Source organism: Cupressus sempervirens, chromosome 5, assembly GCF_028749045.1.
Source record: "Cupressus sempervirens isolate cs-2001-9-10 chromosome 5, ASM2874904v1, whole genome shotgun sequence".
In the NCBI taxonomy this organism is placed as follows: Eukaryota; Viridiplantae; Streptophyta; class Pinopsida; order Cupressales; family Cupressaceae; genus Cupressus; species Cupressus sempervirens.
The window spans coordinates 662,490,143-662,498,683 of NC_143122.1; positions in this window are offsets into that span (position 1 = coordinate 662,490,143).

Sequence of the window (8,541 nt, forward strand, 5' to 3'; positions counted from 1 at the left end):
AGTCATTTTCCTAATTTTATAATCTAGTTACTAGATAAGGCTCAAATTTATTATTTATATACACTTACCTACACATTGTTTAAATGTCACACATCATGTCTTCTAGAATTATGGCTTAAGTTTATTTGAGATAGTTTTCATTAATATATTTAGACTCATCTAATCTTAATTAATTTATTGGAGATGTATAGTAGTTTTAGAGAACTACTTTAAATATTGTTTTGTGGTTTCCTACAAAAGAAATGGTTTTATTACTCTCTAGGATAACACTTTTTAGTGTTGCTTTCAAATTAGAATTTATTCTTTGATAATTGTGAACTTTTGATTATTATCTTATTATTATCCAATTTGTGTTGTAGGTTTCTTATTCACTATATTGAATGCTATATGGTTGTTGTCACTTTTTATGATGGGTTAATATTTTTAATTAATTTTACATTTAAATAAAAGTATTGAGTCTACATATTATATAAAATAGAGATAGTTAGAGTAGAAGAGATGGAAAAGAAGTCATTAATATGTAAAGAGAAAGAAGAAGCAATAGGGGGGAAATGGATAAAAGATATCAGAAGTAAAGTGGTCAAGGATCTCCAAAAATATCATCTTGTCAGTATTAAGACAAATTAACTCTATCAAATTAAAGTACATTTGAAATTTCAATAAACTCTAGAAGGAGGGAGGGAGGGCGGAGGGATGGATGGAGGTAGGGAGTTCGAGGGATTCCAAGTTGGCAAAAATATTAGGCAAAAGATTACCATCTTGATATGTATGACATATACAAAAGTTAGGAAGTTGATGCAAGATATATCAAGGTTGTAAAAGAACATAAAACCAACCTCATGTTAGGAATAATAGTAGAAATGGTAGCTTGAATAATAATGATGATATCTCCTTGAATGATCAAGTGTTTGAAGCATTTGTGAAGAGAAACATTGAGACCTAATAGAAAAGTCATAGCTTCAGAATGATTGTTTGTCAAAGACGGTAAATAAATTGAAGACCACAACTATAAATTGCTTGTGTGGTCTATGATAACAAAAATAGAACTTGAAATCCCTAGATCGCTATCAAAATTCAAATTCACAAATGGGGCATGTGGTGGGGGCCGAAAACATCTTTCCTATTAATAGCTTGGAATGTGATTTGAGAGGATGAACTTTAAGAATTTCAGTTGTATGTTGATCGTGTTTAAACAAGAATGGTTGGATACAAGATTTCATTTTTAAATTTTTTTTTGAAGTTCCTCTTCCACCATATTGCCCATATAATTGTTGATAGAATAATGAGCTAGATATCCCAACACATGGATAATTGCTATGACAACGCACGAGATTTGCGAAAGGAAAGCAAAGATTATGTTTACAAAGAGTATATGTCCAAGAGGAATATGCAAAGTAAAACTGAAGAAATAAATTATTCGCAATTTTAATACTATCTTTATATAAGGGACATAGAAATGTACTAGAAATGGCAAGCCTTCCATGACAATGAAAATCATATTTTCTTATCTAAGAAGAATGATGAAATCATTTAGACCCCTCACAACACTGCAATATTATATTTTTAAGAGGGGTTATAAAGTTTTATTATGTGTGCATTATAATTAGTCTATCCAAAGGTCTTTCTTCTTTTATTAGAATAATTCTATTTCTCCCAGTCTGGTTCAAATTTCATTATTAGTTATTTTAATTTTTAAATATTGAACTTTGATAGTTAGTCTGATTGAAATGCCAATTTTAGGATGATAGTCCAAATAAAATGTTCCTCAATAATTGTTTTGAAGTAAGAAGAATTTTTGAAACAATTTTCATGACTAACATTTCACATTACACTTCAATTTATGTTTTAAAGAAATATATAAAAGTCAATTTATGCTTAAAGAAAATATACATAAGACAAGTTTCCCATGGATTTTTTTATTAAAAGAATTTTTTTTATCAGAAGTAGTGCAAATCATGGCCATTAATCTACTTTGTCAGGATATTAACATTCTTTTGCTATTGTACTACGTTTAGCTAAACTAAAAATATTTTAAATATTTCCAGTTAGAGTCACTATTTAGCTTCTTGGAGATCTGATGTCTTCATGGCTATGTACTTACATTTTAAATGTTGCCACCAAAAATAACCGCCGACTTGAGCAATGTCTAGGTTATTTAAATGCAAAGTAATGCCTGATATTTAAATGAATGTTGGAACCCGCATGAGAAAAAGAAATTTTCTCTTTCATATCATCTATGGTAAGTATGCTGAGCCATTGAGATTTTGAGTGGTCAGTGAAAATCAAGGAGTACTAAGGAAAAACCTTCAAACAATTTTTGTTTTGTTTAGTTGTTCTCTTTCTTCCCATTTATATGCATTCTCGCACACTATACCATCAAATATGTCAATATATGATGCATGAGCCTCACACCATGTAGTCCAATTATTCTATTTGTTCACCATTGCACAAATCAAATAGATATGCAGTTCAACACCAATTATGATGTGCAATGCAAATAAAGCATGTGTGAGTTTTGGTTTGGTATAACTTCATTTTTGATATCGTCCTAAGCATGCAAATTTATGTAACATGTAGTTAATAATTTGGAAACTCTTGTTAGTAAATTTATCGACCATCGCAAATTTCATGAGAATGAGACTTTAGACTGACATTGATTCTATGATATGGTTATGGTGTAATGGCTTATGCTGCACAAGAGAAAGTGTGACAAACTTTGTGTAATGTCATTATCAATGTCATTTTTAGTAAAGAGCATTCCAAGTAGTATACTATCTTAACCTTATCAAGTCATATGATATAAGTCAAATATGATTATAATGATATCTTATTTATTTTGGATTGTATGACAAATATGATATAACCTAGTCATTTAATCAGTAGAGCTTACAACAACCATGCCTTGGGAGCCTTTAAGAAAGTTGGAAGAATTTAAGTAATATTATTTAATATTTAATCATCTATTAACAAATTTATAATTTACCTTGTTTACACATTCATATTAATTGACATATATGTAATGAAGGAAAAACTATTCCTTCAAATTTATGTCTAGATGGTTCACTTTCTCATCAATTCTTGGGTGGGGCATTACAAAGCTCCTGTGAAAGTTAGAGGTGGGTATAGTTGTAAATACCTTGATCCTTTGGATGACGTATGTCTTGTAATAATGAGATATCTTATTCTAGAAGGCAGAGTAACTATGTGTTATTTTTATCATTTTCCTTTAATAAACAATTTTAGGAAACATGATGAGGTTTCTTTTTCTTTTTCTCTCGTTTATGATTTGGATGCCTCAGTGATGGAGGTGACGGATAGAAGGAAGAAGGGTAAAAGGTATACTATTCTCTACTAAGGGCTTATCTCCCACCTCCTTAATTTTCAAATTGTCCTATGTACACCTTAATGTACAACTTTAGTGGATAACTAGGGTCGGGAGAATCCACCTAAATTTGGGTGGGCATTATTTTGTGGCCCCCACTCCCAAATCATCGACATCTTCTAGTCCCTCTGGAAACTCCATAAACATAATAAAATTTTGAATGGGTCCCAAACTACTAGTGAAAATCCTAAAATAGAATACTCTACGAAATTGATCTTGTTGATTCTAGAGAGGAGAATGATGGGGATCATAGGAGGTCTAGTAGAATAGCCAAGAGTCATGGAAGGTAGAAATAGTTGCAATTGGGAGTTAATAAGAAATGGAAGCTAACAAGAAAGGATATAATAGTTAGAAGAAAAATATGCTACTAAGTAGGAAGAGGGAAATGAAGATGGGACAAAGGAGGAGACCTCAAACTTGGTGGTGGTGAAAGATAAGAAGATGAAGGAAGCCAACAATGATTCTACACATGTCTACTAGTTTCACTATGAATACCATTGACCTTACTTCCACTACCCATCCTCTTACCCAAACTACCAATGACACTTTCTTGATGACAACTACCTACCCAATAAGGACTTATAAAAAAAAAAGGTTTTTGCTAACCCAAATGTAATGTAGGTTCATTATATGGCGATCTACCTAAAAGAAAAAATAATATCTTCCTAGAGTTAAGTGGTATTGTGGGAGATTGAATCTCTCAAAGTCTATTTTACCTCTAGACATGAGCCTCAAGATGATGTTCAATTTTGTAGTGAAGGTGACTCATTTGGAAACAATCACACTCTAACTACTCCAATGGGAGGAGGATGGTGAGGGTCTTAACATGCAGGATGCCAATAAATTATATGGCTTCTTGGAAGATGATTGGGCCAAGGTCATGCTAATAAAAAAATGTAAAGGAAAAGGCTAATGTTTAAGCCTTTATTATTTTATATTCTATTTTAAATGCTCTAGTTCTACTAGGATGTTCCAACTAGTAAATATTTGAACTAGTTGGTGATGGCATTAATAGACTAATAAATTTTTAAGTAGTTGTGGTTGTTATGTTTTAAGTAAGTTTATATGGTATTCATATTTTTCCATTAACTGGAAAAACAATTATCTAGTAGCTAGTAATTTTTCTTCTATGTTAGATAAGAACTAGTTTTGGCTATATTAGTTCTCAGGAACCATACTTTTTATATTAAAGGATCGGGTTGTGGATGCACTTGTAGTTTAGTTACTTGTTATCTATTTTGAATTGTTTAACCATTGTTTTTTTGTAAGGGCCAACTCCCTAGAATTCTGGCTACATTAATAAATAAAAAATTGATGGATATATTAATCAAGTAAACATTGAATGAGGTATAAATTAAATATTTCTATCCATATTGATAATTTCTTTAAATTTTTTAGAGTAGTATGGGTAGAATATTCATCCCTAATTTCTCTGATGTTTAAAAAGAAAACATACACCGTACATCATTTCTAGGAAACAACAAAATATGACTAAAGCTATGATTTTTGAAGTAGAAGATGATGTGGCACAATCACTATATCAATTGTTTTGAAAAACTTATCAAAGATCAAATGTCATAAGAACTTTTGGCATTACAATGCATTTTGAGGGTTGATTCTTATTAGCCCCGTCTTTCCTTCCAAGTCATGTGGTGAGATAGGAAAAGATTTTATATGAATATGTAATGCTCAGTAGTTCTATGAATTTTCAAATGTATTTATAGTGATTAAAAATAAGTTTAAAAATTATGTATTTTCCTTTAAATATATTTAAATTTTTTTTGCTTTTTTTTTTTTTTTTAAGAGAATCTTTTAACACATAGTAAATAAAAACTTTGAGTTGGTAGGGAAACTTCTAATTCCACCATATTTTGAATCCTCAAACAATCTAAAGAAGATTTCAAATATGGTGTGGAAATATGTTTTCATTTTCAAAAAATCTTCTTTTTTAAAATAAATGGTTAAGCTATGCAAAATCCTCACTCTTAAGAAGTGTTTTTCCAATAATTTCAATAAAATTTATTATATATCCCATGATGTAGTGGTAAAAATGCCTACAATGTACATTATCATATTTAGGATAGACTCGGATGCTATCAATTGAGAATTACTAAAAAATTATAAGAAAGGGTCAATTCCTGACCCTGACAATCACACGGCCATCATGATTGGACATACCTTTGCCAAACTTTATGCCACAAAACTGAATGCTATTCGTTTGGAGGAATTGGATAGCATGAACTGTAGGGCTAAAGGTCAAGTGAGTTTTAGAGTAGATTATCAGACTATGGATCATATCTTGACCTTACGGGTAATCATTAAGGAGGCTCATAATCGCTCTATGAATGTCTTTTTTTTTTTTTTGTTGACTTTTGTAAGGCATTTGATTCCATACTTTCCCTTTTCCAGAGGCATGGACACATTAGGATATCAAATATTCTTTGGAAAACCATTATGAGACTCTATGAGTGAGTTGAGGGCAGATTCAAAACTCTAGCGGGGCTCTCTAATCCTATTCGGAGCACTATTGTGCTGAAGCAGGGGTGTCCCCTCTCCACCACTCTTTTTGGCATCTAAATCAACAAGCTTGAGGGATTTATTAGACTTGTCCCTTCTAGGTGATGGTTTTTACATACATTAGGTTTTAGTCTCCATCCTTCTTTTTGCAGATAATGTGATTCTTCTTGTCTCCTCACTTGAGAGCTTCTAGAGAGCTCTTGATAGCTTAGCCTCCTTCTGTGACTTAAGATAGCTTGTCATTAACTTGGGGAAGACCCAGGTCATGGTCTTCAATTTCTTGTAGATCTCACACTTAAATTTCTAATTCCATGGCATGGAGATTGAGATTGCCTCCTCATATACTTACCTCGGGGTCAAGTTCTCTAGTCTTCATTTTAGTTTGAGACTCATCATTTAGCCCAAGATTGGCAAAGGTATGGGTTCCCTTGCCATGATTGAGAGATAGTGCTTCAAACATGATTTCCAAGACACCTCATCCAAGAAGTCCCTCCTAGACTCTCTGGTCAGACCTACTATTCTATATGGTTCGATCATTTGGGGACCATTGTTGCTTGATTTGAATTGGACCTCCATTAAGAATATTTAGACTCTCCTAGGTGGATTATCAGATGTCATTGCTCCATTTCCCACGGTATTATTCTAGCTGAATTTACATCCCATCCGTTCAAGTTAGGGGCTATTTTTGACCTAATATGGTTTCTCCACCATCTTTGTTTCTTTGCAAACTCCACAGATGGTTAGGAAAAATACTCTTACCTTGCATATTGCTCCTTAGTTTTGCTTGTCAAATTTGACACATCTGTGAGAGCCTACTACTTGTATGGCTAGGCCACATCCCTTTTAAGCTCAATCAAGATTGATATTGATTGCTTGCCTGCCTTTTGATTCTCATTGCACACTACTACTCATCTTATCCCATCCACACAAGAGTTGAATGAGTAGGTTATTTTGATATTTACAGACAGTACCTCATTACAACTTGGACTAACCCACCTTGGGGGGTTGAGTTTGAGGATGGCTTTCTATGCTTAGAACTTTTTGGACATGCAGGATGGGATTATTGTTTGACCTCGATATTTATCTCAAAGTTGGTGTCATGCTCCTTGGTTTGCATTAGGGTTGTTCAGGACTGGTTCCCACCATCTATGGGCCCAAATAGACTACCACATTGATACAAAGGACCATATTTGTAGGCTATGCACATTGGCCATCACCGAGACTAAGTTATACTTCATTTTTCATTGCCCTATTTATTACAAGATCAAAGGGAGATTTTATTGTTTATCTAGATAGTATAGTTCATTGATCTCCTCCTTGAGTTACATAGATCAGAGGTGTTTGGTGCTTTATCTCAAGGAGGCAATGCAACTTCATGATCCCACCCTATAGCTTTTATTCCTGCTAAAGCAGGATGCAGAGTAGCTCATTACAGACTTCTTCTTGCCCCTACCCTTTAGGTGGGGTGTGAAGTGGCCCTTGGATATCCCCATCACTATTCACTCCATATCTGTGTGAGCCTATAGGGCTTATCTTCATCCTCATCCTCATCTTCATCAACATCAGCCCATTACAAGATCTCAAAGACGAATACATGCTCTCCATCACCAAGGTTTGTATCCTTTAGTGTTGGACTTCTTCTGGTCTAGGAAGAACCCTTAGTCTGCATCTTGTATCTAGTTCTATTTTCTCTTATATTTTCTTTCTCAGCCATTGTTTGGTGGTCTGATGGTTCTTTGCTTCTTATTCTATAAGTTTTCAGTCCCATATATCCTTATTTGGCTCCTCTTGGACAAAGTCTTATCTTTATCTTTATAATTATGTGTTGAGATAAGGAAAAGTGTTCCAAAATAAATTTGTCCTTTCTTGGATTTTGTGAAGCCACAAAGTTCTACTATTGCTCATAATTATACAACAAGGAGAAGAGCCTCAGAAGGATTGAAATGCAATATAATCATTTATTACTCATAATCAAATTCATAGTAAAGTAAATTGATATTAAAATATAAATTTGAAAGTATTATAAATAGATATTTTAATTTTAATTTCACATAATAAAATATTCCTATAATTTTATAAACAACTAATCTTTTAAAATATTGATGTATTAGGTTGTATTTTATTTTTTAGGAAGGTGAATAACTAAAATATTTTTAAAAAGGAAATAAAAAATATATTTTTTGAATATAAATACCTTCAAATGTAACCATGAAAAAAAAAGCTCTACATTAGATGCCTGATCATGAAATATAATAAGATTAATTATTTTATAGTTGTGTAATTAATTATTAATAATATACATATGCCTTTCTCAATGCATATAATTGATGTTATGATGTATACTAGTGGATTAGGGTAGATTTCATTGATAAGCATATGTAGACATGCATATCACATTGGACAAAGTGCAGTGCATCATTAGGTGAGAGGCGCTTCGATCATAAAAAGACCCTCAAACATAACTTCCACTCTCACAACGCACTTGGATGAATTGGAGTAATACAGATCAAAACTTGTGGATTTTGGAATTGGAGAGGAAGAAGAGGAATGAGAAGATGCTCATATTCTACAATTTTCAATTTTTCTCAACAATCTATTTTTAAAACTAGCTAACATTTTTTCCATGGTCAGAATTAATAGTA